We start from the raw sequence: 12,816 nt of genomic DNA, 5'->3' as shown, positions 1-12,816 counted from the left end.
CAGTAAATAATTTCAGTCAAAAACTGCTTTTAATCACTCTAAATTTTCTGTTAAAATATTTTGTTCGAATTACAGAATATTCGAGCAAAAACATTTTTTATAAAAATTCGAAACCGGTTAAAACCGGTTTTCGAATAGTAATTTTTCCAGAAAACCTGTTTTCTAAAATGTCGGTTTTTGTATAAACCCTAGTTGCTATGATCAATCCATGATCGGACATATATAACAATTATATAATAACAAAAAGAAAATTGTTTTTCTACTTTTTCTTTAGCAATCAATAATCTCCTATACACTAAATACTATTTATTATAACTATATTTCCCCTACTTAATACTTTTATTTCATTTGACTATCATATTCCGTATATTGGACAATTTTATTCTCCCTACTTCACTCCCTCATTCCTACCCCCTTCTATCTGCAGTGATCTGCAACCCACGTTTGATCTGATAAACAGGAATTTATCATAAGTTACCAATATAAAAACAAATCAAAGACACAATAGTCTCAGCAGTAGACCAGTTTAAAAAAAAAAAAAAAGAAACAAACAAATAGATTAAAAAAAAAATAATATATAGATTTAGAAAACAAAAAAAGTTAAAATAATAATTATAAGTTAAAACACATATAAGCAGGTTAAAAAGCTGAAAAAAATGTATACAAAAATAAATAAATAAAATATGTACATATAAAACTCGTATCTCTATTTATTATTTTTCCCCTTTTAGATAATTATCAATTCTTTCAAAGTTCATGATTATGCATTTGGGAAGTGCATGCTCTTTACCGATGTTCTACACACAATCCAAGACAAAAATCATTACACGATTTCATCGAAGTAAATTTATTTCGTGGCGCCAGGGAACACTTCATTACACTTCCCTTACTAAGTATTCCATATATAGGTAAGCGAAAGTAAAAAAAAAAGTGTATATTGATCGCAATACTTCTAGAGACTGATGGATTAATTTTTGTAATATTGTAATAGCACTAACAATAATTTTTGCCTTTCATCTCTTTTTTACCCTTTAGTCAACTAAAATATTAAAAACATAACCCCTCCAATAGACTGCTAAAATATTGAACTGTAACTGCTCGAAGTAAGCAGAGGCAAAACCCCTTTAGCTCGCTAAGCCAGCTGATGATAAGTTCCAGCTTCACAAGCACTTACCTATCTAGAGCTAATTTAAACTTTGCTAGTACGATAATTTATAGCTCCTTCGATCTAAAGGTGGCCCATCATGCCAGCTTCACATTTTAAATTATATTATAATAACTTCTGGAAGTTTTATTTATATAATATAAATATATAATAAGTTTAAACAGATAATAGTGAATACAGATCTATATAACTAATAAATAAATTTTGGATGGTGGATATTGTAAGGAATATTAAATTTTTAACAATTGCGTTGAGGTAATAAAAATAAAATTGAAAAACAAATGCTCCTTTTAAAGTCATTCGACCTAGACACGATACGAAAATATTCCTATAATTTTCTAATTCAAATAAACAAATATATAAAATTTTAAAAATTTATCTTCAACAAATTGAGACTTTAAAAAAAAGAATAATATGATTTGAATAGGATTTAAAAATAGCCAACAGCAATTAATATCAAGGTGGCAGTGTATTCACAACCATTTAAATACTTTTGTATTCATTAATTTTATGGACGAATAATCTCTTATTCTGAAAAATTAAATTCTTAACCAAACGAATATTCGTATAATCGTAAAGACATTTTTTTGTCTTTCAGGCCTATTGCGGTACACACATATATATTTTATGATCGGGTATAGAGTAATTTTAATAAACATACAAGAGGACCCTCATATATCAGAAATCAGAAAAGTTAAAATAAATCAATACGCAATCTTAAAATCTATAGCATTTTCGTGTTCCGCGGGTTAAAAAACATATAACAGGACCCTAATATATTAGTAATCAGAAAAGTTAAAATAAATCGATACGCATTTCAAATATTCGAATTGTTCAGTCGTATTTTTATTCGAATAAAAATGTATTCGTCTCTTGTCAATCGAATACTTTTTGCCCAATTCTGGTAGAGTTACACTTTTAAGGTAACATATGTTAAATTTGTTAATTGTCCATTCCATTATCCCCCCCCATACCTATCATTTCTGATATACGGGATGTTTGCTGGCAGCTGGATTTTACTGCTGACAATTTAACAACATTTATTTATTAAACTCTTATAATTCCTTAGGATAATTTATTTATTGTGTGCCTCATTCGTTTCCTCAACTACCTTATTCCCTGCCGCACAGTTCTTGCAGTTAACTTACTACTTTTAACTGTGCAATATTTTACTAAAAGGTCATCGCCACCACAACAGCTACATGCAAGCGGTTTCTCACACTTTGCTATGAGGTGACCGTAACTCTGGCATTTAAGACAGGCAAGCGGATTCAGGTAGTCCTTTGTTTTCAGAATCCACTATCCACCAAAACTTTTACCCTTCTGCAGAATGGCAACCCTCACTACCTCCTGAACCATTTTAAAAGTTGTTCCTTTTCGTGTTTGAGAAAAACATTCTCAGCCATCCTTTTTCCTTTTCTTTATCTCGGAGTTTCCAAAATATTTTCTCATCCAATTTGTCCCATAAGGCCTTTTCTAAGGTTGGGCTTTCAAAATTCCTAGGGACTCCTCTTAACTCCAGCTTCGGTCTTTTTGTCTTTGTCAGCCTAATCTTCATTCAACCCTCCTTAAGGCCTGTAACATTCATCAACCTTTCTGCCTGTACGGTTCCATTTGTTTTAAGAAATACTTTTTCCTTAGCCTTCGTGACTCTCAATATTTCTGCCTTGGTTATCCTAGATCTTGTTCGGATCCCATCCTTGGATTAAGGATTTGAAAGTGATAAATGTAGCAGGCTCCATCCGTTGCCGTGGTGCTCAACGTCGCACTGCTTACCGCCACCGCAAAAGTTGTTTTTTTCTGCTCTCTGATTTCTTATTCCAATCATCTCAAACAAAAGCTTTGGTCTGTTTGATTGGTCAATGTACGACATGTCACAATCTCACAAGAGGAGGTCATAACACAAAAAAGGCAATCCTTCCCCGCCCGACCCACCCCACTAAGACCCTCGGGGAGGGACGATCCTATACCACTTCAAACGGGAACAGGAAATTTTTAAGACAGTTAAATCGAGCTATATTTAAAAAGCGCCTCAAATTGAAAAACAAACTTGGTTGGCTAAAATTGTGATAAATTTTAACAAAGAAGGTTGACTGTGATAAATAATTTTAATTTTTAATCTAATGTGAACAATTGACCAATTAGGGTAATTTGTGGACTGATATAAATGACCTGAGAAGAATAGCCTGTATGAAGTTGTTTTTTAAATGATTTGGTTCAAAAATTGTATTAAGATTGTCCTTGAGGATGACCTAATTGGGCGAAACGTCGGACTTATAAGGGAACAAAAAATGTTTCGAGAAAAAATGGATAAAATTTTATTGATTTAAACAAAAAAAATATATTAGAGTCCACAAACGGAATTCTTATAAAGAATAGATAAATCTCACCATTAATTACGCTTTACCTGTTACGGAGTTTAATATTAACCGATAGAAAAATCACTGAGATTTATGTTTTACAAAAGACATCATTATAAGTTCTATAATATTATATCTTACAAAATATATAATTATAAAATAAGTTCTGTCATATAGCTTTTTGAAACATTGAAGAAATAAAACATTTACCAATATTGAGACTAAAACAATTTAAATGCAAATCCAAATATAATTCTATAATTGATAAAAATATAAAAGGAACATAATCAGTACCGCAGATTTATTACTAAAGGATGCCAACAGATTTTATTATATTTCTCATTGTTTTATTTTTCTATAACTGATCCCTTGGCAATGAAACATATGTGAGTCGGCGAGGGCGTGTACCAAAAGCGAAGCAACAGTTGAAAAGTAACAAATATCGAAAAAAATACATACCATTATTGAAAATAAATAAAACATATATTTTATTAAGGTTAATCTAAAACATAAATACATAGAAAATGAAAAATTAAATACATTTTTCGTCCCGCTGACATCAATAGTGGAGGGGGTGCATAGTAAACGCTCATTGATAAAACGGTCCAGGAAGCTTGAATCCCGGACAAGATTACAATGGCAAAACATCAATAAAGAAAACCAACTTTTTTTTTTGACAGAAATTTCTAAAATAGATTGTATTTACATTTATAAGTCAGAATATGTATACTTTTTTTGACAAAAAAAAAAAGAATGATAATAACTAAAAATCATTACACTAGACTAAAAAAAAAATGAATACATAACCATAAATTTAAAAGAAATACAAATTAAAAGAGATCATAGCAATAAGAGATTTAAAACACGTACCTGTACAGAATTTCTTTACTACATGCACATCATCATAAATACACTGATAAATGTAAGCAATAAAAAAAACGTAAAATTTTCTAACATTTTACTTATCCGCTCGCGGTTTAAAAAAAATAATAGAGAAAATGAAATAAACACAATTAATTTTTGATTAATATAAGTATTAAAGAAATATTTTAATTTTTTTACTGATAAAAAAAAATCTGAAAATATTTTTTTATCCCATAATCTTTAATACTCTTATGTATGAAACCAGTTATCTAATTCTGTAATATGTGCATGCATATTATATTTAGAGATATTTATGTCAAATCCAGTATAAATATAGTTTCGCATTTTATTAGAGATATATAATGGTGCTTTAAATTTGTGAAATATAATTTTAAAATAAATATTTATAGTAATAGAGAAATATATAGAACTAAGATAGTTAATTTACAGTAAAATAAAAAATAAAACAAAAGTTTGCTATTCAATGGATAGATTCTACTTGAGAACATAACAACACAACAGTTAAATGTCAAAGGTCACATTTATCATTTTATCAATCAGCATTTCTTTAGAACAATTTTATTATTTTGGCCAAAACGTACGTGTTATATGTTAAAGTAAGGCATGACAGTTATTATAAGAGTCCTAGAAACGGTTACAATGTTGTTTCTTCAAAGCAGGATGTTGTCAAATGACGAGATCGATAATGTTATGAGTTGGGTGGGACGGACACCGAGAGATGTACACAAGGGACAGTATATATATCTAGCAGAGGATGATATTGATGACATATCCAAGGATAGAAGGGACAGCAGAAAATGTACTCACAGAGGGTGAAGATATGAGAAGATAGCAGAGAGGAGGGGCGGTACAGAGGATGCGATGTGCACAGTTCGCAGCCTGGCCACCGACTGGGGGCTGGGGACCGGCCAGGTCTGCCAACACCGCCCTCCCGATATACCACAACGCTTTGTCGATTCATAAGGCTGCTGTGTTCAACGGGAGCAAAAATGGCAACTTGTTTGGAGAAAATTTTGAAAAATAAAAAAATATTTTAAGAGGCCATTTCAGCCGGTAAGTACCACCTCACCAAGTAAAATATTTAAAATGTATTTCTTATTTGTGCATGGTCAGTATAATTACCTTTTCTGTTATTCCTCTCTCCGGATCTAGTACCTGGAGATAGAAAGTTATATATGAGAAATCGCCCTCAGTTTGAACTATATTAATACATGTTCTACATTCTACTTGTTTATGTATTATTCCTCTCTCCGGATCTAGTACCTGGAGATAGAAAGTTATATATGAGAAATCGCCCTCAGTTTGAACTATATTAATACATGTTTTCTTCAACGGCATAATAGGAAGTGTATCTATGGAGGGCTGTTTGTAGGGGAGGGAGTCAGAGTGTCAACTTTGCGTCAACATGTTTTGAGACTGCGGCGAACATACGTCAATTCATTAAAACAACTAATGGGAAGAAAAAAAAAAAGATTAATGAAAACACAACCCTTTAGTTATTAACTCCAAGAGAAGCCGTGCGTTCACAATACCGATTCATCTCATTGAAGGTTCGGACTTACTCGTTCGACCGACATAACATTACTCATCCTGACCGAAATTCCTTTTCCATTAAGATTTTCAGGATCCCTCTTGGATGTCTCGGAACCATCTGCGTGATGCGCAAGTCTCCCCAGTCTGATGAAGCTGGTGAAGTGGGTATCCTTATAAGTTTCGCATTTTTTATCCTTTCCCAGATGCCGCCATGTCTAACAAGACCATCATAAATAGTTTTATCGACAATGAGAAGTCTATTTTTTACATTTTTGTACGTCTCCCCCCCTCCCTTCTGATGTGCAAGTTAAATAGTAATCTTGATCCTGCTAGTAAGGAACCTGATTCCTAAGTTCTTACTGTCGCTATTTTCCTGATATCCCGGGAGATGTCGCTTCTAGGGTTTACTCTTAACCTTAGATACATTAAGCTGTTTCGCGTCTCGAATATGTAGGATGTAATCTCTAAAAGGAACAGATTCCAGTACTTACTCCTGGCATCATTAATGAACTATCTAAATTTAAAAAGTGAAATTCCGATGAAAATTGACATCTTCAATTACATAAAGTGAAAACAGGACAGTATTTAATGTTATATACACTACGTAATAAATTACAAATTAATAGGTTGAGTCATTAGTATTTTCCGTTTTTTTAGCAGACATTTATTTTGCTCTCATTAAATAACAAAATTATATTAATTTATTATGTATTCACCATCATTATATATAAATTTCCCCATCTTCCTGGTAGTTTATCAGTTCCTTCCAAGTAAAATATGGTTGGTTTGGACTGGAAGAAGTTTATGATAGTCTGCCTGACTAGCTCTTCCGAATTAAAGGCTTTTTCCATTCAAAACGTTTTGCAAGGAACAGAACTTTCTCTCGCACTCTTTGGAACTGTTGAACGCATCTATCCGCTATTTAAAATAATCGATAAATTTGACTTCAATAACTCGTGGTGAATTATTCCTTGACAATTCCACCAAACACACAATAAAATCTTTTTGCCATGAGAGTTTCCTTTCGGATCGGGTAGGGGTGGTTGATTATTATCAAGCCACTGTCTTTTGCGGACGATATTGTCTCAGATTACCCACTTTTCATTGCATGTTACAATTTTTCCCTTCACAGCAGACTTGTGGCGATGGATATGCGATCTTCTTTATTCCGTTCACTGAAATTGTAAGGTATCCATACTCCTACCTTGCTGCTATACTTCTTGTTAATTGACGTGTATTTTGTTCCAAAGTTGATTTTAAAAGGTTTTCGTCAAAGTCGGAAGGACGTCACGCCCTCGTCTTCCCAGCTCGTATCACCAGAACGGAATTTTATAAACCAATTTCTAACTGCTCAATCAGTTATTAATCCTTCAACATACACACTACATATCTTTTCAGGTGTCACCTAAGCACTATTGTCTTCTTTAAATTCAAATATGTGCTTTTTGGCCCTCCACTTCAAAGGTTAAAACAGTGTACCGTAACGTATATCAAAGTTGACAAAAGACTAACTGAAGCCTCGCTTATGTAGTGAAAACAAAAATTTGTTGCCATGGTAAATCATAGCGGGTAGATACGAACAATAAATTTTACTTAGCTGCATTGAAAGTTACTTATGACACGACCTAATATATTAAACATAATTCGTCGAGTAATCGGTTGAAGTAATTCGAGGTAATCTATTTATATGTGAATAACTGTTAAACCATATAACACATTGAGTCTAGATAAATAATTATTTAAGCATAGAAATATGTGATATACAGACACACCTGGTATTTAATATGCTAACGAACAAACATTAAAAATAGTTGCTGAAGCCAATTTTGTATCTACGGAACACATCAAAAGGATCAAGAGGCATAAAAGCAATTTATGAAATTCATATACGAATAAGTAATACATAAAGAAAATGACAAGCCAGACAGTGTCGTTTTCGGAAAATTCACCGAACGATTTCAACCAGAGTTCAAAAAAACTTATTGGAGAGCGCAACTAGGCAACAAACTCCTAGAACCCGGGATCTAATATGGCTGTGATAGTTAATTTTCTGTTACACTGTAGCCATGCGTCAATCCTGTGAGTTCTAACGCACTCTTGGGGTCCACCAAACCTCATAAAGTGGGTACCCTTAATAGTTGTAATATAGATGTATTATATACCGTTGAAGTGTCAAAGATTTTAGTAAACATAATATTTACACGCATAAAGTTGTATGAGGTAATAGTATAAGAGCCAGGGTGAAAAAAAGTCAGTTATATCCCCCCAATTTTTTATTGCTTTAGTGAAAACTGTATAATAATTTTCGAAATTGATGAGTCTGCCAAGTATAGGTTGGGGGAATACAAAATAGCGGCTGTTTTAAAACTTTAAATAAAATCAATTTATCATTCAGGGCTCTATATCATTAAAACTGTTGACAACAAAAAAAACCTTAGAGAGCATAATTTAAAATAGAGTAAATTTGCTGAAATGTGAGCTATAATAGAGATATTTACGTTCAATAGTTCCCGAGATATATATCTTTAAAAAGCAACGTTTCATAAACAATTGTACTGAAAAATCAGTAGTTAGTGAATTTATATTAAGAAGTCTATATCTCAGGAACCATAAGAAGTATAGATGTCTGCCAGCACTCAAATCAAAGCTAGTTAAATGTACTATAAAATAGTTCATGACGTTTATCTTCGTAGACTTTTCCGCATTATTTAGTCCGAACTACTATAAATCAATTTATTTGAGCAAATGTCATAAGAACTACTACTCCTACTAATAAACGTCATAAACTACTTTGTACTAATAGAACATTAAATTAGCTTTAATATGAGTGCTAATAGACATCTGTATGTTGAATGTTTTTGAAGTATAGATTTTTCAAAATTAATTCATCAACTACTGATTTTTCATGAATTATTGCTTTTTATAAAGCTTTATCACGGAAAATATTGAACTTAAATAGCACTATTAGGACTCATATCTTAGCAAATATATTCTACTTTAGATTATGTTCGCTTAGGTTTTCTAGTGTTTTTGGTAGTTTTAAAGATATAGAGCTCCGAATGATAAATTGAATTTTTTTTTTTGACGTTTTGAAACAGCCGCTATTTTGTATTCTCCCTAACCATACTTCTAGTTAATCTATTCCCAATTTATTATTCCTTGACCTTAAGGACCTAAAAGGCTGTTGAAAAAACATTCTTGAAAATAATTGGAAAAGTTTGTCGGGGGGTGCGGTCAGCAAAGAAGAACATAAATAAACAAAATCATATTTATTTATTTTATGCCGACGTTTCGACCTGAGTTTCAGGTCTTCATCAGGGCTGTAGAACAAAAGAGATAACAACAACATTTAGAGCAACATACAATTGAAAAGGAATAGTATACAAACAAATTAAGAATTATAAAAAATATTGAATTAAATCATAAATGATAAAAAATTGATAACTGATGATTGAATAGTACAAAATTTTAATTGATTGATAATCGTGGAATTGTATGGTAGTAAATTGAAAAACAGTGACAGATGAAATATAATATCATGTAGGTAAGAAGATATGTATAATATAAGATATGCAAGTAGTGTCTAAAAAACTGAAAAAATAAATAAATAAATTGAATCAACAAATTGAACACTATGACAGACAATGAAAAATAGTGAGTGGATTATATCTGAATTACAGTGTGAGTATTAACTTATATACCTATACTAAAATTATAAATATATATGTGCATATACTCCTAAGTTAGTATTCAAATCCTTTGCAGTTTATATTTATCCATCTTCATTACCAATACAAATATGAGATGGTTAATTCTTTTAAGAAAACAAAATTAAAGGTGATTTTTCAATCCTGTCAGACAACTTTAGAGAGTAAAAGCCTATCTGATATTAATATAAACTAATTGTACATTTCAGTACATTTGTTTATGAAACGTTGCTTTTTAAAGACCTATATCTCGGGAACTATTGAACATAAATAACTACATTAGGGCTCATATTTTAGAAAATTTACTCTTCTTTAAATTATGTTCTCTTAGGTTTTTTTGCGTTGTCAGTAGTTTTAAAGATATAGACCTCCGAATGAAAAATTAATCTTTTTTAATTTTGACGTGACAACGTCTTATAAATCATTTTGCGGGATGCCATGTTAGAAAAAGTGTCCCGTAACGGAAATTGACTTCGTTTAACATATGGATATTATATCATATGTATAAAAATTAATTAATGTATAACCAAGCAAAAATAAATATCTGAATTCAATATGTGAACTGGTTTATTATTTCAAATATATAACATTGGATTGATTTTAATTTATATTTATGTAATATTAGCATAGAGTATACGTTGTCACGGAAATATGTCGCCTACACGGGCACGGTTTTTTTTTTCGCATTAATTTTAATTAAGTGCTAATATACAACTGTACGTTGAATGGGTTTTGAAATGTAGGTTTCTTAAAATAAATTCACCAATGAATCTACTGATTTTTCAGTACATTTTTTATGAAATGTTGCTCTTGAATGTTAATAGCTCAGTTAGGGTTCATAATTTAGAAAGTTTACTCTTCTTTAAATAATGTTATCTTTGGTTTTTTAGTGTTGTTAGTAGTTTTAAAGATATAGAGCGCCGAATGAAAAATTAATCTTTCTTAAAATTTCGAAACAGCCATCATTTTTTATTACCCCAACCTATACCTGGCAGACTCATCAATTTTGACTAGTAATTATACAAAGTTTTCATACATGTAATAAAAAATTGGGATGAAATAACTAACTTTTTCTTTTCTTGGGGTCTTGTATTATTAGAAGCCCAAGGTTTTGCAAGGTTTGAAGGTTTTGCACTGGGGATAAAGCGATCTTGGCGGAAAATAATATTTTGGACTCTCTGTGCGTCATACATCATCACCTGCAAGGGAATTCTCTTTGAGATTATTCTTTCATTTATATGTTTTTTAAAATGTATGTATTAGTTTTTTTAACTTATTAATTTGTTTTTTTATTAACTGTTCTACTGCCGTGGCATTTTTTTTTTTAATTTATTCTTATATCGCAATTTATTGATAATTTCTTTTAATTTGTGTAACGGGTGAAACGTGTGTTGCGTGGATGAGAGGGTGAAATAGAGAGAATAGAGTATTGAATGAATAAGCAAATTGTAATATGGCTTTCAACGAAAAGAAGAAGGAGAAATAAGAAAAAACGAAAAATACACACCTACACGGTGTGCCTACACGGGCACGTTTTTTTTTTCGAAACAGCTGCCATTTTGTATTCCCTCAACCTATACTTGGCAGACTCATCTATTTTGACTAGTTTTCATACTAATTATACATAGTGTTCATTACAGTAATCAAAAATTGGGGTGAAATAACTGCCTTTTTTTCTCCTGCTGGCTCTAGTATATACTAATACTATATGGAGAGGAGAGAGGCGATGGAACTCCAACAATTCCCTGCACATGCTTCTACCATAGTTGTGCATGAAAGTTTGAGTACTTGTTAATTATAGCATCGCCACTTCGTATAAATTAAATTATTTAAAATAAAATAATAAAAATACACTAATGTAACTGAACAAAACTAATTTTTTTTTCCAGTAATGCCTTAAAATTACGATAATTTCGTAGAATACTGCCATGTTTCTTCTTTGCAACAAATAACTACACTGCAGCTTTTTTAAAAATAGAATTGAACAAGCTTAGAGAATACTCTAAAGGGATTATGAAGTATTGGTAATTATTAAATAGGATTAAAATATTTACAGTCCTCTGAAATCTTGAATTTGATAAAACGATAATTTTTTTTTTTTATACATTACATTAAATGTAGATAAAAGATAAATTTAAATATATTTGTTATTATTTACGTTTTCATTAAATGTATAGTATTTATTAGTAATTTTTGTTTATTTATACATTTCTACATTCATGCATGTTATTTAGAACTATGTTTTAAATTTACTTTATTCCTTTTTGTTATAAACTTTCATACATTTTAAATAATTTTAAGCCATACATTAGTTTACTTTAATTTCATGTTATCTATTTTCTTATTGAAGCCCTGATGAGACCATGCAAATAAGGGCGAATCGTAGGCTCAAAATAAATAGTTTAATTACTATTTGAATTCATTTGACCGAATCCGGACCATCTTGCTTTTATATATTAATCAATAATAAATAAATCAATGAAATAATTATTTCTTCAATGACTATTTTATCCAATCTTTTTTATGGATTTATAATTTTGGCGACTTAAGTTTTCTAGATTAATTTTAGAGAGTCAAGAGTAAATGTCATGACAGCAACTGTCATATAGTTTTTATCATGAGGGTTACTGCGAGAGTTACATCCTTTGCTGTGCAAGAGGGTTGACGTGACAGTAGTTTCGCTGCAACTAGATTTACTATCAACTATCACGCTAGACCTAGGACAAAAAAACTAGCATGACAGTAGATATTACAATGTCGGCAACTACCATACAATTTACACCATTGCAGAGGTTACGGCATTTGCTGCAATAGTTGTAGATTATATCCGCGAAATGTAATTTCTCTCCTGTATTTATAAATTTTTCAGGAGTAATTATGTACTTCTACAACCCATGGAGGGTCAGGGGTGTGTACTTTGTAAGGAAGTCGGAATAATCACAGAATTATTTTGAAAAATAACCATTTTAATTTATTCAATAAATACATTTCAAGAGCAATGACCAGGTCAAACAGAAAATATCGTAAAATGTTTAGAATCTGACTAGCAGTAATAAATAACAATTATGAAAGAATTTGATTATTAGCTCAAGGAAAAAATACATGTTTTCGTGTTTCCATATGTTGCTACAAGAACAGTTTTTTAAATCTTCTTTTATGCAATACA

The 12,816-nt window shown here is 31.0% G+C and overlaps 1 protein-coding gene across 3 annotated transcripts in view; it reads right to left on the bottom strand.

The window, feature by feature from the left end:
• rdgB (retinal degeneration B) overlaps positions 1–12,816 on the bottom strand; it is a 184,052-nt gene that overhangs the window by 118,743 nt on the left and 52,493 nt on the right. Inside the window, exon 1 of one of the 3 annotated variants that reach the window (XM_014438155.2) lies at positions 5,218–5,306. The exons of the other annotated variants lie outside the window; for them this stretch is intronic. The gene's annotated coding sequence lies outside the window, so the exon portion shown is untranslated. Of the gene's footprint in view, positions 1–5,217; positions 5,307–12,816 lie in introns of those variants that run through there. 3 annotated transcript variants of the gene reach the window in all.

The sequence above is a fragment of the Halyomorpha halys genome, unplaced genomic scaffold (genome assembly GCF_000696795.3).
Source record: "Halyomorpha halys isolate HHAL.00 unplaced genomic scaffold, Hhal_1.1 Scaffold53.1, whole genome shotgun sequence".
Lineage (NCBI taxonomy): Eukaryota > Metazoa > Arthropoda > Insecta > Hemiptera > Pentatomidae > Halyomorpha > Halyomorpha halys.
The sequence above is the reverse complement of the archived record's forward strand: the minus strand, read 5'-3'. Positions and strand labels throughout refer to the sequence as shown.